At 42.0% G+C, this 27,493-nt stretch overlaps 1 pseudogene; it reads right to left on the minus strand.

Moving 5' to 3' along the window:
- Positions 1–952: 952 nt before the first annotated feature.
- Positions 953–26,117, minus strand: LOC128591262 (uncharacterized protein C5orf64-like; annotated as a pseudogene).
- Between the last annotated feature and the right edge of the window lie 1,376 nt (positions 26,118–27,493).

Genomic DNA, 27,493 nt, shown 5'->3' on the forward strand with positions numbered 1-27,493 from the left:
TAAGGCAATACTATTAAAATGTCAGAACACAGTTTCCTGGAGCAAGAGTTTTATAGAGTTTTCAATTCTTAATGAGAGGCATCAGATAAGTTTTTAAAATCTGACTTGAGTCATGCTTAATGCAATTTCTTAAATAGTGTGAAGAGAAAAGGTTTCTACGTGTTAAAGTGGTTACAGTCCACCAAGGTAAATGATGTTCTGCTATTCTATCGGGTTGCTTGTTTTCTAGTTGGCTTTTCCATGAAAATTCAATAAAGGAGACATAACTCTACTTTATAATGTCAAAAAGAGTTTTTACTTTAAATCCCCATGAATTAAGAAAAGGCACAAAACCTCCTCTCGGGCTCTTTTTCCCATTTACTTGACATTTTTCTCTGTTCTGGGAAGGGTTGGAAGGTGGATCAGAGCATGATGGTGGTGTGCCAGATGTAACTTACCTTAGCAGCACAAGAGGACCAGCGCCTGTTTTCCGTGTGAGCCAAGGAAGCACCTGTTACCTATGAGGAGAGGTCTGCCGGCCCCGCACAGCAATGCTGAAATAGCTTTTGTTTCCTTCCTTCCTAATTGTGTTTCTATAGATGTCTCACTGTTTCCATGCATTTATTCATTTCCATCACCACCACTCCCCTCATTTTTTTACAGTTGTGTATTCAACCAAAGAAAATGAGTAAGAAAAACAATTAGGATAGTAAAAAAAAAAAAAGAATAACAAATTCAAAACTGCCATATGTGAGGCCCATGGGAGTCCCTGATTAATTTTCATTTTCATCGTTTAGTTCTGAGATTGGCCCGTTTCGGTAAATGTGAGAGTAAGTGTGGTCATGGACTTGATTTTCTTGCAGCTAAAAAAAAAAGAAAATGAACCAACCCAAGTCTCTTTCTTACCTTGATGGAAGGCAAGAACTATAACTCTATGAGCCAGTAGTCCCAACACCATGGCAGTGGAACTTTGTCACATAGGAATTCCCAAAATGGAGATTTTGCTAGATTTTAGAAAGCAGCCAGAGAACCTTGAAACCATCATAGTTGTAGACAAAATTGTGCATTCTTTTTTTTTTTTTTTTTCCGTTGTCCTTTCTTGGATCCATATTCTAGTACACATTTTGGGTGCTTGAAATACTGATCCTAAAAAAAATAAGCAATTAGCAAATAGTTATAGAAGGAAGGACTCTCAAGGGGTCTAGATGAAAAGAAAATTGCCTGCATGATGATTGCACAAAATGTACTTGTAGAAATGCAAAAGTGGCTGGGGTGTGGTGCCTCAGGCCTATAATCCTAGCACTTTGGGAGGCTGGGGTGGGAGGATTGCTGGAAGCCAGGAGTTCAAGACTAGCCTGAACAACATAGTGAGACTCCAATCTTGACTAAAAGTAGAAAAATTACTTGTGTGATGACACACACTGGTGGGCACAGTTAATTGTGAAGATGACTGGACCCTAGAAGTTTGAGTGTCCAGTGACCCATGATCACACCACTGCACTCTAGTCTGGTTGACAGAGGGAGACTTTATCTCAAAAAAAAAAGTAGACAGTATGCTATATTTTGGGTATTTAGAAAAAATTTGGAAAGGCCCCTTATAGGAGCAGGACCATGAGATGAGCCTTAGGTAGGAAGGCTGGATGTGACTCAGAAGGTGGAGAGAAGGAGGGAAGATGAGGCTTTTGAGGAGTACAAGTTGACTGAGGTAAGTCCGAACAGGTGTGCTTAAGGAGATGGCAAGTCTGACTACAAAGACGTGTTCATGGAGGGCCAATGCCCCCAAGGCGGGTGTGTCACTAGGAGCAAGCGAGAGCACCGCAGGAAAGCCTTGGGATGTGGACTTCATCCTAAGTGACTGGATATTTGGGGGAGGACAGAAAGAAGCACGGGAAGAGACGCCTTTCATTATCCCTTAACATGGCAAAAGCAGGGTCAGGAGGCCCTGTGCAGTCCAGCTGTGAGGCCATGAGGCCCGGGACGGGGTGAGCATGGAGGTGGGCATGACTCTGGGGAACTCCTCTCAGACAAAGCTTTTTACTTTCTCTAATCCCCCAATTCCATTCCCCTCCCTCGCCCTTGACAGTCTAATAGACTAGGCCATGCTAAGACATGAAGGGCAGATTATGACTTAAAGTAGGTACAGGGTAACAAGAAACTACACAGTGAAAAGACACAAAAAGCAGCGGGCACTCCCTGAGAAACAACGTCTCACAGAAGTCTTCAAAATACATTGAGCAGTACATAGGTTTTAAGAGTAAGAAGCAAACAAAATATCGGGATGAGGGGGTGATACAAGAAGCTATTTACTCCAAATTTTTCCTCCAGTTGTGGCATTTGAGTCGTGGTTGAGTGCCACGGAACAAAGAGAAAGCAAGTCAGTTTGGATTGTCTTATTTTTCTGCTTCCCGAATTACATGGATTGCTCATGGCCTTTGCTCTCACCACATCTGGACTGCAAGAATGAGTCATTTCAACAGGCACCCCAACAGAAGTTTCTGTTCTCTGCAGTGGCTCTGCTGTGTATGCTCCATGTGGAGAGCCTGGTACACAAAGCAGTGAAGGAAACAGAAATATCTAAAGCCACCAAGTAATTCCCCACAGGCTTGGGGTCTTATAGAAATCGGGCCCGGCCAGAATGACCTCCAGCGTCTGCCGAGGAGAAGAGCCTTGCGTCTGAGAACGTTCTCTCCAGCCTCCCATATTTTCCTTTCATGACAGGCATCCATGGGGTGACAATTAGGTGTGGTGGGTGGGCATTTCTGTGGGCTGGCAGCCTATTTTAACTTTCAACTGTGGGAGTGAGCTTTAACTCTGTGCTAAAATTAGGGGAATCCAGCAACTCCTGTGGTTATTTCAATCAGTTCCCACTTATTGAGTAGCAGCAGCACAGTTAAGTAATAACATGGTAACCTTGCCAAGACGTAAATGAAATGCTGAGTGTTGCCCAGTTGGATCTGAAATCGCTTCAGTGATCTAAGTGGAGAGCCAAACCAACAAAAGGGCTGCTGGCCCCTCTGGGGTTGGAGGGACTGGGGACATGGAACAGAATCCCGGGAGCAGCTCCCGTGATGCTGGAGGGAGGCTTACAGGAGCAGGCACCGATTGCCTGGCAATCCAAGTTTCGCTAAAGAAATGCCAAGAGTGGTCGGTGAGGCTTGTTTGATGTCCCCTCTCAGGGAGGGCACACTGGCTGTGCCAGAGGATTCTGCCATCAGAGCCAGGGCTCCCGACAAGATCTTGCCCATGGCACACGAGTTCACACTATGGTAATGAACATAACAATGATCTAGATAAACAACATCTGTGCCACACTGCGGAGAATACTGTTCTGACTGGCTCTACTCGGAGAGGACTGGCTCCAGCTGAGAGAGGCGGAGGCTGAGATGCCAGCTCCCTGGTCAGGCAGGCAGCCAAGGCGCAGAGAAGATGAGGAGGAGGGCAGAACCGGAAGACTTGAAGGAAGCTTCTAGGCAGGACGCTCATGGAAAGCCCTCAGTCATCCCCACCGGGGCAGGTTAAAGTTGAGGGGTGAGACCTGCAGTGGCAAAGGCTGTTGATAATTACAAATTGATCATTCATTGTTTAGATTATGCAATTTGCCATTCCCACTCTTCCAACTGTATTGGCCATTTTCCTCTGGATGGTTAAGCTGACCGGAGTCCAAGTCCAGGGGCTGGGTTCCCACAGGGGCAGGAATGCCAGGACGCAGGGTCATTGGTGGCTATCTCAGAAGTCTGCCTGCCACATGTGTCATGCTCATTTAGCCTATCTGAGAGGGCTGAGGAGATGGAATGAACAGCAGAAAAGACAGAAAAAGGAAATTCACCGATTGCTATACACGTCTGAAGGCGGCTGTGCTCAGAATTACCTAGGAGCTTTAAAAATATAATGATACCTGGGCCCCACCTTAGATAATCTAATTTAACTGGTATGAGTTAGGTCCTCAGCATCAGTATTTTGATGTCTCCCCATGAGATTTCAATGAGCAGCGTGCTTGGCAAACACTGACTTGGTCTTTTTAGCAAAGGTTAGGTAAGAAAGGAGATTGCAGCTTCAATTAGCAGAAAGCATGGGTATAAACTCTGAGGGCTGTCTAGGTGGAAGGTCATGGTAAAGGTCACCAGGTAGATGCTGCCTCTCTTCCCCTAGCTGAGGGCTGACTGACCTCCATGCCGTCCCCAATAAGGAGAGGTGCCTCGACCTCTGGAGTCCCCTTCTGCCCCCACACACGCACAAGGCCAGGCAGCTCACAGAGGGACCCAGCTGCCTGCTCAAAGCTTACCTGATGTCAAACTGATATCAATGCTCTCTTCTATTCTTATTCTTACCCTTTGAGTTTTAGTGGAAAGACACAAAGAAAATTCCACATAAAGTCCGTTAAAAAAGAAAATCTAAGCAACCAGCTGTGTTCCTGGCTTGAAAGTTTGGCCCCGTTGTACCTTCAAACAACGAGGAAGCCTGCTACAGCCAGAGGGACGGGTCTCAGCACTTGTGAAGTCCACCTCCCTTTTCCGCCCCTAGAAACCCACCAGCCCCATGTCCCGCCCTCTACACCACCAAGTCTTTCCTCTTCTAACAGTACTTCATGTGTTACTTTGACTTTTGTTTTGACAGCAACTTTTATCTTAAAATGCAGGCTATACAAAAAGGTAGTAGCTTTTGCATCATTGATGAATTATTTAGTATTTCCATCCCACAAATATTTATTAGAGGTCTATTCTGTTCCAGGTAGTACTGGGGTCCAGGGAATTTAATGGTGGAACAAAGGCAGCCAGAGTTCCTTCCTCCCAGGAGCATTAAGTAAATCATCATACAAATACATTGTTGTGTGTCACATAAACACATGACCATCCCAGCTGTGATCCTCAGTGTGCAGGAGAGGCACCTGGTGACTGGAGGGCATGTCATGGGGCCTGACTTTCCCTGAAATTGCTGAAGTTTGAGCTGAGATGGGAGGGGTGGGGAAGAGCTAACTACAGGAGGGAGGGCCCCAGAGTGTGGCCCTGGCAGGAAACAGTACAGGCAGAGGCTCTGGGTGTGGAGGGAATGCCCGCATAGAAATTGAGAGAAGAATTGTGTGGGGGCTGAGGCCCAGTGCAAGTGACAGGGGGCTGAAGAAGGGTCGAGGCCTCACTAAAGCACAATACATGATCCCAAGAACCATAGAAAGCCAGAGAAATGTTTACCAGGTAGAAATAGCCTCAGCCTCTCCTGTGCAGGGGATGTGGTCAGCCTCAGATGCTGCTTGGGTCCCTGTGCTGTTGCCCATGGAGAGGGGCACCCACTGTCCCATCTCCACCACCTTCTGCTTGCCACTGAAGCTGCCCTAGTCCCCCAAAAAAGCCAGGTGATACATAACTCTGCCATCTGGGTTTGGAACAGTGCTTTCATAATGGAGTTTCCTGACTGGGGCAAGCATTGTTCAGAAAAAAACTTGCAAGCAGCTAGATTTTCTTCCACTAAAATGTGATGCATGTAAACAAGATTTCTGTAAAGATCATTTAACACGTGCTTCACACAGATGTCCTTTGCATTCAAGAAGGATGTTTAGGTCCCACTTTGTAAGCCCCATCTCTTTAAAAAAAAAAAAAAAAAGGAGGGGAGAGATACCAGATGTGGTGGTTGATGATCACATGGTTAGAGACTACAAATATTCCATCATCCTGGGAAGAAGAAAAAGAAGATTTCTCACACACCAGAGCTCAAAGGAGGGATGTTAAGGAAAAAGAGGTGCTTCAGGTGGCCTGTGACCAGTGTTGTGGCAATTTCTGTACCCAGCACAGACAGCCTCTGACCACAGCTGCTAAAGAGGGAGCCGCCGACCAGCAAAGCTGGGTGAGAAAGGACTCTTAGGTCTGACTGAGCTGGCTTAGAACCCATGGTGGGATAAGTAGAACCAGCATAACCTCCGGGGTGGGGAATGGAACAACCTTGAGCTTTGCTCCAAGCTGAGTTGTGAATCTTAAATATTGGCTGTTAGAGTTGGGCCGAATGTAATAAAATTGGATGCTAAATTAAAAAAAAAAGAAATAGCCTTTAAATAAGGCCCTCTGCACTGACAATTCATACCAGTTACTCTGTATTTGGGGTTTAAAACATGGAAAGCTCCCCCTAACAACTGGAACATCTTTTTAAGTATCAAAAATTTTGATATTTAATTTCGTGTATTCATTTTATAAATATTTAATTTCGTGTATTCATTTTATAAATATTTAATTTCGTGTATTCATTTTATAAATATTCCTGGGCACCCACTATGCGCTGGGCACTGTCTCTCGGTCGGGGCTTATATGGAGCTTACTCGGAGATTAGAAAGATGGACGTGGAACAACAGTCCTGTTGCCAGGGGTCCCCAGACCTCTGGACAGTCCCAGCGCGTCCTGGTCCCCAGCCATCCTCAGACAGACATGGGTGTGAGTGGAGCTGTGACTCCCAAGGAGAGACCATAGTGAACTCTGCTCTCCCAGGCTTAGGTCCTAGAAAAGAGAGACAGGCAACACGTAACAGACAAACATAGAACCCAAACCAGGAGTTATAAATGCTGTGAAGATAAAACAGGTAAGAGGAATGCAGAGTGGGAAGCGCTCAGTAGTCAAGGAAGGTCTCTGATTAAGGGACACATGTACCGAGAGGGTGCCAGAAAGCTGTGGAGGAAGAGCATTCCAGGGAGATGGAAGGGCGTGTGCAGGAGGGACGCAGCAGAGTGACACTGTCCCTCCAGAGTAGAGGGCAATGACATCAGGGAGGTGGGCAAGAACCAGACCTTGCTGGGTAGTCTGGATTCAGTGCCGTCATGGCAAGCCAGCGTCTGTGATAAAGCCTTGTACAGGGTGGTTAAGTGCTGAGAGAAAATACATCAAGTTAAAGGGGTGGAGAGACACTGAAAGGCTTGGCAAGCCTAAAACAAATAGGCAGAGAAGCTCTCTCAGAGGAAGTGATGTTAGGGCCGAGTCTTGAACCTATCTCAAGCAGCGACCAGGCAGATTTCTGGGCAAAGCCAGTTCCAGACAGAAAAACTAGTCCTGAAGTGGGAAGCGGTGGGACATATCCCGGCAGGAGCAAAGCTCCGAGTGGCCAGAGCACAGTATAGGAGGAAGGAGGAGGCCGGAGCTCGTCCAGGAAGGGCCAGGCCGAGTACAGCGCTCAGCTCTCATCCTAAATGCACTGGGAGGATTTGGGAGGACCGTGCTGGAGAAGTGACACGGTTTCTGTTTTGGCGGGAACACTCTGTTTGCTGTCTGGGGAACGGGCAACAGTGGGGAAGAAGTGGAAGCAGAAAGACCCAGTGGGAAGCTGGCAGGGTAGCGAGGCGGAAGATAGAGATGGCATGGCCGCAGGTGGCCGCAGTGACAGGTCGGGGTCTATTCTGAAAGCAGAACTGGCACTACTCACTGACAAACTGCAGGGAAAGGGGAGAGACAAAGAGAAAGCAAGACGGGCTTCCGGTTTGGGTTGTAGCTTGCTTGTTTGTTGAGGAAACTGGCTGGTGGATTGTGATGGTTGCTCTTGACTTCTAAGAAGAGTGTAGACCAAAGCCACAGGCCCAGGCAGGGCCTGCCCAAGGGGCCAGGGCACGGGCCATGACAAGACAGGGAGGGAAACAGGATGGCACGGAAGGCTGACCTCAGGCAGGGAGAAAGGGGAAGGCCTGGGCTGCTAAAAGAATGGCTGGGGGCTGGGGAGGACACCGAGGGAAGACCTCACAGGTGTGAGCCCTAGATTATTATTTTTTAAATCATTACACAGTAAAATTGACTTTGCGTCTGTCCGCGTGTATGTCTATGAATAGATAGATCCTATATAGATGCATATGACCAGCACCACAAACAGGATACACAATTCCACTGCACAAAAAACATTCCCTCAGGGTTTCCCGTTGGTCTCTATGACTGTATTTTTGTGTTTTGGGGACTGCCATATAAGTTGAACAGTACAGGATATAATCTTTTGAGATTAGATTCTTTTACTCAGAATACCTGGGTGGGGTTGTTGTTTGTTTGTTTTCTGAGGCTCTCACTGTACTGCCCAGACTAGTAGCTTGATCGTAGATCACTGCAGCCTTTAACTCCTGAGCCTCAAGCAATCCTTCTGCCTCAGCCTGGGAACACAGGCACACACCTCTTTATTCAGCTGTTAATTTTTCTACATTTTGTAGAGACAAGATCTTGTTGAATTGCTCATGCTGGTCTGGAACGCCTGACCTCAACTGACCCTCCCACATTGGCCTCCCAAAGTGCTGAGATTACAGGTGTGAGACACCGCTCCTGGCCTAGAATGCCTTTCAAAGGCCTCCGAGATTCATTCAAGTTGTCGTTTTTTATTGCTGGGTAAATATTCCAATGTATGGATGCACCACAGTTTGTTTACCCATTCACCCATTGAAGATACATTTGGGTTATTTCCAGGTTTGAGCAATTATGAAGAAAGCTGCTAAAAAGATTCATGTATAGGCTTTTATACAAATGTTAGGTTTTCATTTCTCTAGGGTAAACACCCAGAAGTGCGACTGCTGGGTCATATGGTACATGTATGTTTAGCCTTATAAGAAACTGCCAAACTGTTTTCCAAGGTGGTTGCTCCATTTTGCATGCCCACCTGCAGTGACTGTTTCCTTTGCTTGGCATCCTGGCTGGCACTTCGTGTTCTGAGCATTTTTCTTTTACTTTAGCCATTCTATTAGACGTGTTGAGGTAGCCAATTGTGGTTGTGACTCGCATTTCCCTTATGGCTAATGGTACTGAGCATCTATTTCTGTGCTTATTTTCCATCCTTCTGTACTCTTTGGTGATGCGTTCAAAAGTTTTGCCCGTTTTTTTCATGGGTTATTTGTTTTCTTCCTGTTCAGTTTTAAAAGTTCTTTATATATTTTGGATGTAAGTCCTTGGTCAGGGAAGTAACTTGAAAAGATATTTTCCAAGTGTGTGTATTGACTTTTCCTTCTCCTAGTAGCATCTTTCACAGAGTAAAAATTTTTAATTTGGACAAAGGCCATTTATCAAAGTCTCTTAATGCATCCTGTCTTTGGTGGCATGTGTAAAAACTCTTCACATAACAACAGACCATATGGATCTTTTCCCTAAGTTTTCTTCTAAAAGGTATGTAGTTTTACATAATACATTCAAATCTATGATCTATTTTATTTTTTCTATTAATGAGCTTTAGGTCAAGGTTCTTTTTTTTTTTTTTTTTGCATACAGATTTTCTTTCCTTTCCTTTTTTATATCTTTTTTTTTTTTTTTTTTTTGGCCAGGGCTGGGTTTGAACCCACCACCTCTGGCATCTGGGGCCGGCCCCTTACTCCTTTGAGACACAGGCACTACCCCTCCTTTTCTTTTCTTTTTTTGAGATGGAGTCTCACTCTGTCACTCAGGGTAGAGTGCTGTGGCATCTTCATAGCTTACAGCAACCTCAAACTCTTGGGTTTAACAGACCCTCTTGCCTCAGCCTCCCAAGTAGCTTGAGACTACAGGCATGCACCACAACACTTCTGTTTTTAGTAGAGATGGAGGCTCACTCTTGCTCAGGTTGGTTTCAAACTCCTGAGCTCAAGCAATCCACCCACCTCGGCCTCCCAGAGTACTAGGTTTATGGGTGTGAGCCACTGCCTCCAGCCTTGCATCCAGATTTTCAATAATTGAATTACCATTTGTTGTCGAGAATTATCTTTTCTCCATTGAACTTTTTGCACCTTTGTCAAAAACCAATTGGCCATATGTTTTGGGGTTTATTTCTAGACTCTGTTCTGTTCGATCTATGTGTCCATCTCATTGACAAGACACGTATCATACTTGTCTTGATTACATAGCTTTATAGTAAATCTTGTTGTTGGGTAGTGGGATTCCTCCAACCTTATTCTGTTTCAAAATTGCTTTGCTTTTCCACAGAAGATTTTTATGTCCTTACTTTTTATCTTTTAGTGTTTATAACAGATTTTGTTTTTATGTGAAAGAACACAACATAAGATCTTCCACCTTAAGGATTTAAATGCACATTGCAGTGTCATTAACTGTAGGCACAATGTCGTACAGTGGTCTCTAGAACTTAATTGTTTGCATAACCAAAACTTCATACTCATCAAAAAGCAACCCCCCATTTCCCCTTCCCCACACCCCTGGCAACTACCATCCTACTCTCTATTGTATGAGTTTAACTATTTCAGATACCTCATATACATGGAATTTTACAGGATTTGTCCTTCTGTGGATAGTCTCTTTCACTTGGGATAAAGTCCTCCAGGTTCATCCCTGTTGTCACCATATGACAGGACTTTCTTCTTTTGTAAGGCTGAATGGTAGGTATTTCATTGTCTAGAAATACTACATTTCTTTATCTATTCATCCATTGATGGAATTTAGATGTGGTTGATTCCATATCTGGGCTATTGTGATAAGGCTGCAGTGAGCATGAGAGGGCAGGTATCTCTGCATGTGTTCTTTGGGAAAATGTGTATATAAAACCTCTGACCATTTTTTTTTAATTTTTTTTTTCTTTTTTTGGCTAAAGAACTCAGTTGCATGATTTCTGTATGCACTTTAGATATTAACCCATTATCAGATATGGCTTACAAATATTTTCTCCCATTGTATTGATTTTTTTTTTTTTTTTTGCTATACAGGGTCTTTTTAATTTGATGTAATTAAATTTAATTTGATGTAATTGAATATATCACACTTGTATATTTTTGCCTTTGTTGTGTTTTGGGTTTTGTTTTTTTTTTTGATGTCCTATCCAAAAATTCATCACAAATACCAATGTCCCAGAGAAACAGTTAGGAAAATCTTAACTGAAAATCTTTGCATGAGACAAGTGTGTGCAAAAATAGTCCCAAAGGAGCTCACTGATGAATAAAAGCAAAGGAGAATTGAATTTGCCAAGATCTTTGGGAGAGGCAAGATGATGTTTTGTGTCATATTATCACTGGTGATAAAATATGGATGTCCCCAAACAATTCTGAAACAAAGCATCGAAGTGCACAATGGAAGTCAGCCAATTCTCCATGACCAAAAGAAGTTCTGTTGCTAAACATTTTGGATACCAGAGGGTTTATTCATTATGAATTTGTACCAAGTGAACAAATAGTTGACCAGGTTTACTATTTGAAATTGCTGAAATACTGCATGAAAAAGTTAGACAAAACAACTGGAACATTTCTCCAATAACTTATGGCTCTTTTATTAGGACAACATAGCAGCTCCCAGAGCACTATGAGAGAGTTTTTAGTCAGTAAACAAATAACTATATTGGAACAACCATCCTATTCACCTTATCTGGCCCCTAGAGATATTTTTTTTTTTTACCTGAAGATAAATGAAATATTGAGAGGAAGACATTTTGAAGACATTCAGGACATCAAGGGTCATATGACAATAACTCTGAGGACAATTCCAGAAAGAGTTCCAAAATTGCTTTGAAGGGTAGACTAGGCACTGGTGTCACTGCATAGTCTCCCCAGAGAGCACTTCAAAGATGATTGTAGTGGTATTCAGCAATGAGGTATGTAGCACTTTTTCTAGGATGAGTTTGTGAACTTAATTGTCATACCTTGTAAACAGAAAAACACCCCATGTGGGCAGCATCTGTGGCTCAAAGGAGTAGGAAGCTGGCCCTATATGCCGGAGGTGGTGGGTTCAAACCCAGCCCCAGCCAAAAACTGCAAAAAAAATAAAAAAAAATAAAAAAAAGGAAAAGGAAAAGAAAGAAAAACACCCCATGTTTATAAATTGGAAGACTTAATATTGTTAAAATGTTCACATTATCCAAAATGACCTAAGATTCAGTATAATCCATATCAAAATCTTAAATGGCATTTTTTAAAAGTAGTAAAAACAATTTTAAAATTCATATGGAACCACCAAAGACCCAGATCAATCTTGAGAAAGAAGTACGAAGCTGGAGATATACGTCCTGATTTCAAAATATATTATAAAGCTATAGTAATTAATTAAAACAATGTGGTACTGGCACAAATGGATCATTGGAACAGAAGAAAGAACCCAGAATAGACCTGTGAATATCTGGTCTACTGATCTTGAACGGGGGTGGGGGGCAAGAATGCACAAGAGAGAAAGGATAACCCCGTATAAATTTTGGAAAAATTCCAACTGGGAGTTTGATTGAAATTGTGTCAAATATGTATATTAATTTTAGGTTGATTGATCTTTTTATAAAATTGAGTTTTTCAGTCCTTGAACAGGACATGTCCCTGCATTTATTTAGATCTTTGTTATTCTTTTATCACTATTTTTGTAGTTTTTAGCAAGTGGATCCTGTTCATGTTTTGTTGTATTTATAACCAAATATCTCCTTTTTCAGAGCTATTATACATTATTTTTAAAATTACTTTTGAATTATATATTAAATTGCAAAATTATACGTGTTTATCTTGTACCCTACAATCTTGTTAAACTCACCTATTTTTTTATTTTTTATTAAATCATAGCTGTGTACATTAATGCGATCATGGGGCATCATACACTGGTTTTATAGGCCGTTTGACACATTTTCATCACACTGGTTAACATAGCCTTCCTGGCATTTTCTTAGTTATTGTGTTAAGACATTTATATTCTACATTTAGTAAGTTTCACATGCACCCTTGTAAGATGCACCACAGGTGTAATCCCACCAATCACCCTTCCTCCGCCCATCCTCCCCCCCTCCCTCCTTCTCCCCCTTCCCCCTATTCTTAGGTTGTAACTGGGTTATAGCTTTCATATGAAAGCCACAAATTAGTTTCATAGTAGGGCTGAGTACATTGGACACTTTTTCTTCCATTCTTGAGATACTTTACTAAGAAGAATATGTTCCAGCTCCATCCATGTAAACATGAAAGAGGTAAAGTCTCCATCTTTCTTTAAGGCTGCATAATATTCCATGGTAAACTCCTCTATTGGTTCTAGGAGGTTTTTTTTATAAATTCCTTGGAATTATCTTCATAGATATACATATCATGGGTGAACAGACATTTTTTATTGTTTCCTTTCCAATCTATGTGATTCATATCTTTTTGTCTTTATGTGTTCAGTTGTACTCCCAGCACAATGTTGAGCAGAAATAGTAAGAGTGGAGATTATTGTCTTGGTTCCTATCTTAAAAGCAAAGTATATAATCTTTTACCATGAAGTATGATGTTTACTATGAGATTTTTTTAGAGATGGTATATATTAGTTTGAAAAAGTTCCCTTCAATTACTAATTTGCTAAGATCTTTTATTATGAACAGGTGTTGAATTTTGTCCCATACTTCTTCTGAAATGAATGTGTGAGTTGAGTTCTTTAGACTGTTGATATAGTGAATTACACTTAGTCATAGTATGATAATTCTTTTTATATATTGCCATATTTGACTTGCTAATACTTTGTTGAAGAGTTTTTGTGCTCATGTTAATGAGGGATATTGATTTATAGTTTTCTTTTTTGTTACCTTTATATCTGTGCATATATTATCTTTGTATTTATTTGAATTATCCTTTTTTGTATCTATATTTGTAAGATGCAGATGCAAGTAAAGCAGTGTTTAGGGGAAAATTTGTAGCATTAAATGCATACTTAAAACATTTAATAATGCTAGAAAGAAGAAACAATTCGAACAAATAGTGGAGTGTTCTGTCCTGTTCCATTTTCTGGGAGCGATTACATAAGGTTGGTCTAATTTCTTCTTTAAGTGTTGAAAGAATTAACCAGTTAAGTTCTATGAATCCTGGATATTTATTTTTCAGTAGAATTTTTTAAATTTTTGATTATTAAGGGTACATAGTATTTGTGTATATTTATGGGGTACATGTTTTGCTACAAGCATACAGTGTGTATTTTCCAGCAGAATTTTAGCTACAGATTCAATCTTTCAAATAGCTATAGAACTATTTAGGTTATCTATTTTATCTTGAGAGTTTTGATAGTTTGGACTTTGAGGAATTGATACAGTTCTTCTCAGTTGTTGAATTTATGTGCATAGAGTTGCTTATAGTATTCCCTGATTTTTTTTTTTTAATTGTCAGTGAGATCTATAGCAGTAGTTTCTCTTTCATTCTTGGTATCAGTAATAGTCTTCTCTCTCTTCTCTCTTTCCCATCCCTTTTACTAGAAGCCCAACAGTTTTTAATGATCTTTGCAAAGAACCAACTTTTGGGTTCTTTTCTTCCCTCTATTATTTCTCTGTTTTCGACTTCGTTTACTTGCTCTTGGTTGCCTCCTTTGTTCCCATCGCTGCCATTAAGAGATTGCCTGGGGACTGGCATGTGAGGGAACAGAGAAAATAAAAAAGAAATAATGGACTTTTCATTCTTCCTGAGAGTTAGGAGTTTCCTTTCCTACCCCTCCAACCAGCTTCTCTTGGAGCTTTCTCTGCTCCCTAGTGCCCAATTCTGGCTTTCAGGCCACACTGTATTCAAGATGGGAGAGCTCAGAGAGAGCAACAGTAAATTCACCAGACTCTGGTCTTTTCCCTAAGTTTACTTGGTACTATTAATATTTACCTTTTGCAGTCCCCATACATTCTGTCCGGATTTTATAGTTGCAGTTAATCAGAGCAAACAGGTGGAGTGTTTTTCTTTCATCTGACCCAGAACTGAAACTTTCCCCCACGTTCTTTGAGCCAATTCAGAGAAGGGTATGGGACCAGATATATGAGGCCAGCTTACCTCCCACCAACTACCGCCACTCCATCTCCACAGCCTCATCTTGCACCAGCGCCACTTCTACCACCACCCCATCTCCACAATTCTCACAGGGATCTTCTGTAGTGGGGTTAGGACAACTTTGAAGATAGGTACATCCAGCACTAGACAGATCCCAGACAGCTAAAAAGTTCTTGATCTCTTCCCCTGCTTCAGAGATCAGTCTCTGCTACGTGAGAATGAGTAGTTCATTACCAACGGGGATGCGTGGTGAATTCAATCTTGGGGTATTGTGTTCAAATGGGTACAGGTCCTGAAGGCCTCTGGTTGGCTTCATAAAATTCTCTTCCAGGCAAGACTGATAGTTCATGGGACAATAAGATTTTTCTCAAGGGAAAAACAAGCTTACCTGTCGCCCAAGCTCATGCCTATTCCTGGTGGTCTTCTCTGATGCTAGGTGAATTTGTTCCAAGTTTCCAGTGCTCTGCTAAGAAGGCAAGGCCAACCAGAGGTGGATAGCCACGTGATTTTCATAACATGGAGCATCAATTCTCTTATCATAGTTAAGGAAAGACCCGATTGCAATGTCCTTGCAGGCTTTCTGGAAAGGGTGAATGGGAAGAAGCCTCAACACAGCCTAAATGAGAATCCCATCCCTTTCGCACATGCCTGCCTGAACCAAAGAAGCCTTGTATTACTACACAAGGGCCTGTTTTTTTAATATGTTTTAAAATTAAAGTCAACATGGAAATGGGGTGGGTGGTTCAAATTGAATGGGCATTGTGCACCATGCTGGTTATCTCACTGTTTGTTATACAATAAAAGAAGATCAGATAAACACAGGCATAACCTCTGCCTCCATTGATAATGTAAATCATCCCTTGGATCATTTGTCTTTCCTTCAGGCTGGATACAAAAGGCACAGAAATGAACAATTCATGCCTAAACATAGGAGAGCCTGAAAGCTAGTGTATGTCAGATGTTTATTCTAGGTGACCATTAAGGGTTTGAGTGGATTTGTTTATAAACACGAGCTATTCTGTCAGTGGGGAGTAGGAGAGACAGACGGTTGTTGTTTTTGTTTTTTTTTTTCAGTGTGGAAACATCTCTTTTAAAGACACATTGCAACTTTTCTGCCATGCATAGTCAGTTACATAGATAACTCTTTTCAAAGGATATGAAATGTAGTTCCCTGAGCAGTACAAAGTATAATGTGCTAGAGAAACAATGCTTTTTCTCTCCATTTTGCACAAATGCCATTTTTCATTACCCACTGAGTAGGATCCTGCCAGAGACCAAGATGAGAACAGGACTCCCCTCCCACCAGACACCCCCTGACACACACTCAGCAGAGATGTCCGTTAGAGCGGAGGAGCCTCCCAGCAGCTTCCCCTGCGATGAAGTCTGAAGCACCAAGCCCTTGAAGGATGCCACATCTTCTCATGTTGTCCCTTTCCCCTGACCTCATTCTCTGCCCAGCGTTTTTTTTGGGGGGGGGTGGTCCTTGTTTTTCCCCACCCAGTCAAACCAAAGGCAGCTAAAGAAAAAGCGCCAAGACAAACAGAACGAGAGCCTGGGGGACCCGGTAACGGGCACAGAGCGTGAGCGTGGTCATCATTCTTTTCATTTGTGCTCAGATGTGTTTTCTATTTGCTTTTGCACAGAATGCACATTTTCCCCCTGGATTGCAAATAATCGGAAACAGGGTAAACCATTACAAAGTGGCCTTCAAACATTGTGTCTGTATCAGCACTGAATGACTGATCAGATATTTAAATAGGGAGACTGGGAATTCAGGTAAATTGCCCTGATACTTTTTTTTAAAAAGTGCTCAGAGTTGTTTCAATAATCTTTTCTATCTTAGGTTTCTCTCTCTTTATACGTCTGCCTTTCTTAAAAGAATTCTGCATTTCTCTCTTTTAATTTTGTTCTCATTTCAATGATTTGGCTCTGTCTAAAAAGCCAAAAATGTTAAAAAAAAAAAAAATTCTGCATCCTTTCTAACAAACAGAACACAGACGGATGATGAGCTGGAATTCTCAGCATCCCCACTGGGGATCTCCGCCCTTTCGTAGGCCACAAGTCTTGAGATAATCTACAGCTTCTCACAGTGTCACAGCTTTTCCTGACTGTCCTCTTTAAGTGGATCACAAGAAAAGATAAAGTTCACATAGAATGAATGCATGCTTCAGCCGACTGCCCTCCATCCCCAACCAGATGAGGAGGGAAAGGCCCAGCTGGGAAATAAGGAGGAAGGTGCGAAGGCCGTGCTGGGCCAGGCGCTGTCAGGCCAGCCCAACTGTCATCAGGGAAGGAGTCCTACCATGGGGCTGGCAGTCCCAGGTTAATGTCAAGTGCTGGTGTTTCTTTTAGTTACTCAAGGATCAAAGGGAAATTATTCAATAAAAAGGAACTTAAAGGTGACTTCTGTGCCCACATAAACCTTAATCAAAAACACTTGTTCAAATGCAGCTTTCTTGACCTGTCTTTCTGATACTTATTCCTACACATTTGTGATTAAAGTAAGGTTTTCTGCATCACAGTTCAGCATCCCCTTTTCTTCTCAGCTGACCAGAATTTCACAAGGGTGACAGGATGGTTTGTTACTAAGGAACTGAAGACTATGTCACAATCCAGCATTCTGATGAAGAAGAGTAAAGACTTTCCAACAGATTGGGTATAAGTATAAATAAGCTCTGTGTGTATGCATGTGCTCGCATGCACGTGTGTGTGTGTGGAGGTACAGCTGACAACCGGGGAGAAAGAGAAAGTATTCCTGTCTGCAGAGTTGCTTATTAGCCACCTCCTCTAGAAAAGTCACCCTCATGCCCCTCAATTGCCTCTTACTTGTAAAAATACCCTCATGCATTTGAACTTCTCACTTCAGCTTGTTTTGCTCCCCTCTCTTCAGATCCGTGTTCCTTCACACTGCCGTGTCAGAGATTTATCACGCTATGACCTCAGTCTCATTCTCCTTGAAAAGGAGTCAAGCGTGAACTTCACAAAGTCTCTAACATTCTAGGTGTTCAGCAGGGAGACTGGAACATGAAATTCCTCCCACTTGGCGCACACCCACATCAGCGTTTCTCTAAAATCTATTTATCTTAGTCACGACCTATGAACATGAATAGAATGCAGTAAATGTTTCTTTTATCAGGAAAAAGTTAGAATTTATAAAGTTGTAATTTCTAGGGAGGAGTGCAATAACTTTATAGCTTTTTTTTAACAGAATTTGTTAAGAAGCAGAACATTTTTAAAGTGTCCTTTCTCTTTCTTTTGCACCATTATAAAAGATTTCTGCATCTCAGTTCTCCTGCTATCATATTCCTGATTTTGTGATTGTTTCATTAAGGAAAATGGGAAATCCGCAAGCAGATGACTTCACAAATGAATGGTACACATACAATAATAGGTAAGTACTCATCAGGAATAAAAGAACAAATGGATATATGCAGAAAAGGAAACAGTGATCCTGTAAGAATTGAAGATAAGAGTTTAATCAATGATAAGAGAAAACGACAGAAAGATGTGATCTGAATTTGATAGAAGGGAAGTAAACTCAAGTGGTGAAATCCTTGGATGCTGGGCCAACATTTTGCTTAAACTCTGTTTATACTTTGGTGCAGGGCAATTCTGAGTAATACATGTTTACTCTGCCTAATTGAGGAGGTTGGATGCTAATGAGTTTTCTGAACACCCCAAAGAAGAATGTTGTGTCTGAAAAGAGAAACCAAAGGGTACTTGGAAATGAAAATGAAAAAATGTCCTGAGAACATGGGGAAGTTCATTTTGGTAGGCTGAGAGGAGTCCAAACAAAACAGGTCTTAGAAAAAGGTAAAATGATCAAAAGGCATTCACTCATCCGAGTTAGAGTAAAACTATAAATGTAGAATTTGACCCTGACCTCCCATAATTGATACTGGCATGTGTTGACAAGCAAACAAACTTACAGTATGTCACTTGATTCTGCCCATTATTTATACCACGTGGGTATTTCCGTGCTCCTTGGGATTTTTCCTCAACCACCCCAACAGTTTAAAGTCTACACATAATCTAAGAATAAAATAGAGTACTTCAATATAAACACCTAATTTAATCTAAGTACCTAAGTGAAAATGTATAGTTGAACAAACAAACCTTTGAATAGTACCAACATAAATTTGGCTTAAAGTGATTAGGGGTATTTAGCCTCAAGACAAAAGCATTTAAGAAACTCAATATATATGGAATCCTTTCTGTCCAAGGCTCTGCCAAAGCTCAGCCAAGGCACAGAGGGATTTAAAAAAAAAAAAAAAGAGGAGCAAGGAATGGGGTCTGCCCTTGAGGAGTTAGGACATGACAGTATAAAACACACCAAAGAGGCAGCCAGGATTGCATAAGCCACAGGTTCCAAGAGTGGCTTTGACTAAACGTGCTATAGAAGAGATGAGTGATCAGAGAAGGCCTCTCAGAAAGGGAGATTCTTGCTCTGATCTCCAAGGGATATATAGATGGAGAAGAAGGAAGAAGGTTTCCTTAGCCTTGAGAATGGCACAAGGGAAGGCAAGCAGGTGGCAATACCCCTGAGATGACTAGGAATATTCTGGTTATCTAGCTACGTAACAAACTACCTCAAAACTTAGTGATTTAAAATAAATCTTTTCTTTTGCTCACAATTTTTGTGTCTCAGTCATTCAGGAAGGGCTCAGCTGGGTGATTTATCTGTAATCTATTGTATCAACTGGGACCACAGTCCATTTCCAAGATGGGTTAAAAGTTTGTTGGAACTTGTAAGTTTCGTGATTGGAATCTGTGGCCTGTCTCTCTCTCTCTCTCTCATCTCCCCACCACGTCTTGGGCCTCTCACAGGATGGCAGCCTCAGAGTAGTAGGATTTCTTACAAGGAAGCTTAGGGTTCTGAGGGTGTATCCAGAGGGGCATAGGCAGAAGTTGTGAGGTTTCCTATGACCTAACCTGGGAAGACCCAAACATCACATCTACCACATTCTAGTGTTCAGGCATATCAAGAAGGCCAGCCTACATTCAAGGGAATGGGAATTAGACTCCATTTCTCAAAGGGAAAAAAAAATGCAAAAAAAAGGTGTTTCAAACATCAACCTACCTCAGGGAACAATGAATAAAGCAGAATGGTTTAAGGGAATGGTCAGTGCTGGAGATCAGGGTGACCATCAGAGGATGTGTGGAGGACTTTAAAAGTGACAGACTCAAACACTCAAAGAGTCTCTCTTGAGGGACTGGAGTCAGCTAGATGAGAGAAAGCACCGTGACATCCTAGAGTCCCCAGGCACTGGACTAGGTAAATGAAGGAACTGAAACTCCCCATCTGAATCTTTCTAGCAGGAGACTCAAGTCAAAGGATATTTGGTTGTGAAGAACAGAAACTTACCTGAGCCAGTTTAAGAAAAACAAGGACCTATTCAGAAGCACCACAGGCAGGCATAGAGCATGACAGGAAAAGAGGGAGGGGAGCTAGGTCATAGGAAGCCTCACCAGGCCTCACCAAACCCCAGAGCCAGGATTACTCTCAGCTCCTGGCAGGGGCCAAAGATCTCTCATCTCTTTGCCAGCTTTGATCTCTTGCTTGTCTCCACTGCTAAGCTCTCTCAGTGGACTCCTCAGCACACAAATGGAGGACAATGGCTGCCTCAGGCCTGCCTAGCTGTTGATTTCAAGCACCAACATTATCTGGTCACAGATTGTGTGTCTCTTAACTTGAATCCATGAGAAGAAGCATCTAGTTGGGTTAGATCAGTCTACGGAGCAAAATGAGTGAAATCCCCAGTTTTGGTATTCTCAACAATGGCTGTAAAGCAGGCTTACATAGATATTCAAAGACAAGTCACATGAAAGCATTGTCATCTAGCTCCCCTCCCACCATCACTAAGTGAGGATAGGTGGGAAGGTGTAGGATGTCTAAATGACAAGGGAGAGGAACCAGGTGGGAAACATGCCAGTCTGGGGCCAGGGATTGGGGTAAGGGCAAAACAAGCTGGTCCCCAGGCCACTCTTCATTCACATTCCACACTCCTTCCCTGAGGAAGTCAGATCCTTCCCTTATGGGACTTGTGCCCACAGCCTGGATGTATGAGAGCAGTAAAGCAATGGACAGAATGGATAGTGTCAAAGTCCTTTCTGATCTGGCTTCACAGAGAATATTAACATTCACAATAGCTTTTGGGAGTATTGACCCCTCTCTCTTTCTACATCATTCTCCAGGATACATATCTACACCCAAGATTGATGGTATAAGTGTCAGTGCTTTAACAATTTCAATGAAAATTATTCATTTAAAAAAATGAGTGAGAAAACAAATCCCAGTTGAAGAAAAGCAGTAATGTACTTCATATTGTCATAGAAAATTGCAAATCAGTATTTTCCTTTTTCCTAATTAGCAGACATAAATCAGGATAAATTTTAAATTGATGAGAGCTCTTTCAACACCAGAGAAAGATATTAACCTTCTTGTGGTAAAGGTAAGTATGAAGTATATTAAAATCACCATTTTCACAGTAATCAAGTTTACCTCCACAATAACTTTGGACTATGACACTCCTTCAGAAATGCTTTTTGCTCAAAATTCTCCAAACAGCAGCACTGAATGGAAATCTGCTGGGGTAGAAGAATTGTGGCCAGGCAGTCAAAATCAATTTGTTCCTGTGATTGACATCAGGGCCTGTGTGTCAGCCAAGCTCTCTCATACCATCTGTGCTCTCATTATGATCAATAGGTATTTGTGATATGCCCAGGAAACATGCTGTTTGATTACTTTTACATAGGAAAGGAGACAAAAAAAAAGTCTCAACCTAGAGTCTCCTGATGTAGTTGTAGAAGCTGGTTGATGAATTATTAGAATATAGAGTTTGCACTGATAAACTTTTGAACTTTCATTGAACTTGTAGATTAAGAATAGGCAGTTTTTCCAAGAGGAAAATTCACCAGACAACCAACAATTTTTCTTTCACATATTTAAGCGAGATGTTCGATCTGGTAAGGAAATAATAGTAATTTATGTCTTTGATAATTGAGAAGGATTATAGTTCTATACACAGAAAAAGCAACCATCACACAGGGCCTGTGAGTCACAAAGCCATTAAAGAAGCTTCTAGCTTAAAAGCAGATGAAACCTCCAGATTGGGAGGGCAATGTTCTCCAACAGGGAGTTAAGACAGGGGAAAGAAATCCCCACATACTTGAAAAATTAGGGCCCTCTCTCTGCCTTCCCTCCAAACAACCATCATGACGCTCTTTAGATTCGGCTCAATAACCCATGCTGAGAGAAAAACATGCCTACACAGAACAATTTCTCTTTGTGAACCCAGGTCCCTTGAATATACTGCCATGTCTACATGTCCACACATTCACAAACTGACCTTCAGTGGGTGACAACCCTCCAAACAGTAGCAATGAAGCTGCTTCCCTCAATCTGCAGAGACCCATCATTCTCAGAACATCCTTGTCCTTTAATCTGTAGAAAAAACCTGGAGCAGATTAAAGGTTAAGAAGGAAGATTGTTGACCAACTGGAAACCTGTGTTTGGACCCTTCAACTAACTACAAGAAATCATTTTACTGATGATATAGCATCAAATGAGAGATAGGAATTATTAATTTTGCTGCTATGACACTGAACAGCTTGTATTAAAAATACACACTGGCTTGTGGCTCTTTGGGTTGATTGGTACAATGCACCAGAGATTTCAACTCCATGCTGACCACTCTACAGTTCAGTTGCCCTTATTAATAAAGGTAAGTCCTATCCCTTTCCTCCCAAGATCTCTTCACTACAATGCTTTAACTTCCCTAGAATTCAAGTTGTTTCAATCCTACCATTATTTTTTAAGCATGCACCTTGCTAGATGCTCAGAACAAGAGAACACAATCTTATTGAAATGGGAACGGAAACTTAGGCAAATTTTCTCCAGTAACGAGGATCAGAAGATGTTGTTATAAGAACATATGACCCAGGGGGAATGGTGGGACCACACCTATGGTGCATATTGCAAGGGTACATGTTGGATCTATTAAGTATAGAGTATAAATGTCTTGACATAATAATTAAGTAAATGAGGTGAAGGATATATTAACTAGTGCGACGTAAGCATTCCAAATTCTATATGGTATCAGCACCTTGTACCCTATTAATGCATTAACGTATACATGATCTATGTGTTTATGATTTAATAAAAAAATAGGAAAAAAAAAAAAAGAACATATGACCCAGTAGAGGAAAGTTCTCATGAACTTGACCAGGTCTAGAAATTCCTCCTTCTCTCCATTTTTCTCTTTCTCTCATGGCATCTTGACAACACCTGCCTGTTTGCTCCATCTTTCTGTCCCCACTGACTTGGCTTACTCGAAGTTGCTGTTTCCTTTTAACTGTAGCTTGCACATGACCTCTCATAACCTTGACTCTCTGCCGGTTCAGTTTCAGCCATCACTGCTGACTGCCTTATTTAAATTCTAAAAGGTAGAGTGCAAATTTTATTGTTCCCCACTCATATTTCACATGGCCACATTCTGGATCACAGGCCAGCCACTAGATAAACAGCTCTAGTGTTGATTACTCAACCATAGACCAATCCTCTATGGCCAAAAGGGCCAGGTCAAGGGGTATAAACTATTCCTTAATTGGGGGCAGTTTGATTTATAAAGGGCTTGGCAGGCATCCTGAAGTCTGGGCTTCCTGGCTATGAGATAATGGGGGGAGGTTCTGGGGGAAGGTAACATTTCAGATGACCATAAAGGGATCCTACCATAAAGGCAAAGATGGAGTAAACGTAGATGTAACCGCACAGACACAAGCCAGAACTAGGAAGTAGGGGGTATATGTGTGAGGATTTAGTCTGGCGAGAGCAATGCTTCTCCATCTCTGTGATGTGAATTGCATGGGGACCTTGCTAAAATGCAAGGTCCTATTCAATGGGCCAGAGGCAGGGCTGAGATTCTGCATCTCCGGCAAGTTCCCAGGCAATGCTGATGTGCTGGTCCACTCTTTGAGTAGCAAGGCTAGAACAAAGAGCATGTCAAGGCTGTGAGCCCCAGGCTAAGAAAGTGGTACTTACTCTACCTCAGTGAGTAATAAGGAGCCTTGAAGGACTTGGAAAAGAATGATATAACCAGAGCAGTGGTAAAGGACAACTGGTTTGGCTGTGCTTTGGGGGATAAATCAGAAGCAAACCGGAGGATCAGCTATTTAACAATTGAAATGGCCAGGGAAGAGGAAGAGGTAATAGGACTAAATTAGAGTGACCATGCAGAGGGAAAAGAAGGGGTGAAGGGCGGGATACACAGCCAACCCGATTTGCCCTTCCCAGTATCCTACCTAGTCTTGCCTTAGTTGTTAAGAGAAGCGGCTTCCTCAGGCATCATCCCGTGGCATCTTTGTATGTCCTTCCCAGGGTCTCTGCTTTTCATTTCAAATCACATCTAAAGATACATCCTCTCTTTTACCTCTAACCCTTAATTTCATTCTCTCTGCCTAACTGCATTTTCTATTGTGTGCAACTTGCTGCATGATTTAACTATATTATAACCACGTAACTGTGTTATTTAGCTATTACTTCATTGTGTACCAGTAACCAAATTCAGTAACTATATTTGTTCTGCTGAGGAGTTTTGTAGGAAGCATATCTGAAGGGCACTGGCAATGAAGTAAAGTCTATTACAGCCTTAGCACCACCAGGAAAATTATCTGTTTGTCTGCAGTTCACTGAAGTACATAGCTAAAGAAATTGAAAGAGAGCTTAGGGAGAGTCTGAGTGAAGTCCACATATGGAGATGGATGGATACTTTAAAAACTATGTTGTGGTTCAAAATCCCCAAAAATGGCTATGACAATATACAGCAGAGAAGTTTCCAAATCATTTTATGGACAGTGAAAGACAGACTCTATATTGGAATTCAGAGCCTCTGTTATTACCTGGCTTATACAGTCCCTACTATACATTTAAAGCCAAATAAAAGATAAGCGTAGTGTTAAATATAAATCCAGCTGAAATTTTCTTAAGGCTAAAGGCTTCATAATATCCGGAGATTATGGATATAAATGAAGAAATCTGTGCTTACCTACTGGATTGTTCGTGCCATTTTGAGGTCAAACTCTGAATGCTGAACTTTGGTTTTTTTAAGGCCACTATGCCCTGAATAATGTATACACCAAGGAGGATTTTAAATCCAATCCATTTCTTCCTATTAGTGTGGGACTCTGCACATACACATGTACTTATAGCCCCCAAACCCAACAGTTGTCACTGACAAAAGCAACACAACAACAACAGTTTGTCCCATGTAAATAAAGAAAGAAAGAAAAAAGAACTGTCCAGCCCTGGGGACTAGAGCTATTTTGATTGCACAAGAACATAATCAGGGTCAGGAACACAATGGAGGAAATTTTCCCAAAGGAAATCAAGATTAAGATGCACACTTGGGCCTTTTCCGACAAACACCAACCTCCCAGGCCCACGGGTCATTTTGTTTGACAACGTCACATCGATTCACATTTCACAGTGTGGTCTTAACTTCAGAATCTTAATGTGTTGGTTGGAATTAATTGTATCTTTGGAAAAGAGTCTGATCTTGATCATGTTCTTCTCTGAAGAGACTTCCTAGCTGGTTTGAAGCATCAGCAGAATGCCTTGTTTTTCTGGCAAATGGGAACCCAGGAAGAAATAAATATATACACACATACACACATACAAATGTGTGTGTGTGTGCGTGTATGCACGTGCAAATAACTGAACATGTGGCATGTCAAGGACCCTGGGAAACTGCTTTAAAGAGAACATGGATTTAGGAAAAGGGTTTCATCCCAACAAGACATGAGGAAATGAAATTTTCTGTATCCATTGAAGGTAATAATAATAATGGGTCAAACTATCTGTCACTAATATAAGAAATAAAGTGTAGTTCAGGCCACTGGGAAGCTGCAGGGGGCAAAGAGAGAAAGCTTCAGAAGATTGGTGTGTGAGTTACTGGCAGGCCCATAGCCCATCCTTGGCTTCACTCCATCCTGGGGCTCAGGACTCTGGACATGTTTCTGAGTATCTGGATGGTGGCAAGGGGCAGGGTAGGATAGAGTGCGGCTGTAGCGTGCCAGGCTGCTCATCCCTGCTGTCTCAGGGACTTCTTCTGGAAGCAATCCAGAGGGAACTTCCCCGTGCCACCAATCCTGCTTCCTGCTTCCTTTTATGCAACCTCTTTCCCAGTCCCACTACTCCAAAAGTAAGACCTATCTTCACTCTAAGTAATATCCTTCCTAGAGAAAGCAAGTACTGGTCTGTGGTCACACAGCAATGAAGAGGCCACAACAGAAAGAAATCCAGCCTCTTTAGTTCTAATTGTCACATGCTCTCTCCTCCCACCTGTGAGCGGAGCTTCCGCCTTCAGTGTGGGTTACAGGACAGACAAGGCCTCAGACCTCCTGCAGGAGGCTGGGCCTCACCTGGCACGTCCATGGTAAGAAAGGTGCATCCTGCCACCACCACCACCCCCGCCATCCCCACAGTGCCATTCTCCAGGCCAGTCATTGTCGAACCTACTCCTTGGTCCCAAAATCACCCACTATTACTCACTGCCCTCACAAAGGACAGGAGAGCTGAGGTTTCGGGGCCCCAGTATAGATACAAATTAGAGTATTTTTAATGTTATAAAAATGACAGTGAAAGCTCCTTGAGAACAAAAATTATTTTTAATCTACAAATATGTATTGAGAAGAATCCCTGAAAAATAATTACTCTAAAAGAATAATTATAAAGGTGAAGATGCATGCACTTTAGTGGAGTGGAAATTAGGAGTGGCATTATAAAGAGCTATGGGAGTTTTGGAACAACATTTACCTCATAGTTAGTTCTGAGCTGATGGAGAGAAGATTTGGACACAATGCTTCCAACACACCAGCAAAAGATTCCATGCGGAAGAGCGTAGGTACAAAAGTTCCCTGGGCAGGGAAATGGAAAAACATAAGAACAGTTGAGCTGAACACACCTCACTATAGAGGCACCTGTTTTCCCCAGAAGCAAGCCTGGCCCACAACCTGGCTGCCAAACAGGAGAGGTCCTTACCCCTGTAGAGACCAGAAGGCCCAGTGTAGAGACTCAGCTGGGTAGATGTAGAAGATGCTGTGAGCCAGCTTGGTCAACCTCCATCCCAGACATCTTAGAGAAGCTGCCTTTACCATAGACACTGGAAGAGAAAAAAAATAACTTCCCCTCCCTCCTTTATAGGTGGGGAAGGAAAGATGGGTTCCACCAATCAGATGCAACTTGCGGGACACCTGGATTTGGACACAGATAGTGGGGTGGGAGGCGTGGCCCGAGGTCTCTACTTTGCTGGCCAGGGAGGTAGGCTTGGCCATGGACCAGGGGGGATGTAGTTTCCCTCAGTCCTATCAGAGATGAAATCATTCTGGGAGCTGGAATTGTTTCTGGCTACAGCCTGCTTGTCCAGCCCTCCCAAAATGTTCATAGGCCAATTAATACCTCATTAGTAATGCCTTCCTATTTCAATGAGCTACAGTGATTTCTGTGGTCTGAATCAGCACAGGCAGTGACCAGCCTAGCATATCTGACAATCAAAACTGATCATTTTTTTAACACCCACCCTCCTATGTGACAAAATTATTTTCTGTGATAATCATGTAATAATCAGTAATTATTATTATTTTCATGATTCAGTCATTAGCTTTAAAACAATAAAACAGAATAAATTTCAATTTTCAAGCTATTATTTGAATTCAGTCAAATATTTCCTATATGAATTAAAATTTGCATTTACTAAATTTTAAACACAAATTAGAATTCCAAGTGGTCACAGAGAATGATGGAATTGAATTAACTTCGTGTTTGTGTCTTGCCTTGGCAATCACTGTGCTATCACCCTTTATCGATTGTTTAAATGCAGGCAT

Source organism: Nycticebus coucang, chromosome 1 (genome assembly GCF_027406575.1).
Source record: "Nycticebus coucang isolate mNycCou1 chromosome 1, mNycCou1.pri, whole genome shotgun sequence".
Taxonomy (NCBI): domain Eukaryota; kingdom Metazoa; phylum Chordata; class Mammalia; order Primates; family Lorisidae; genus Nycticebus; species Nycticebus coucang.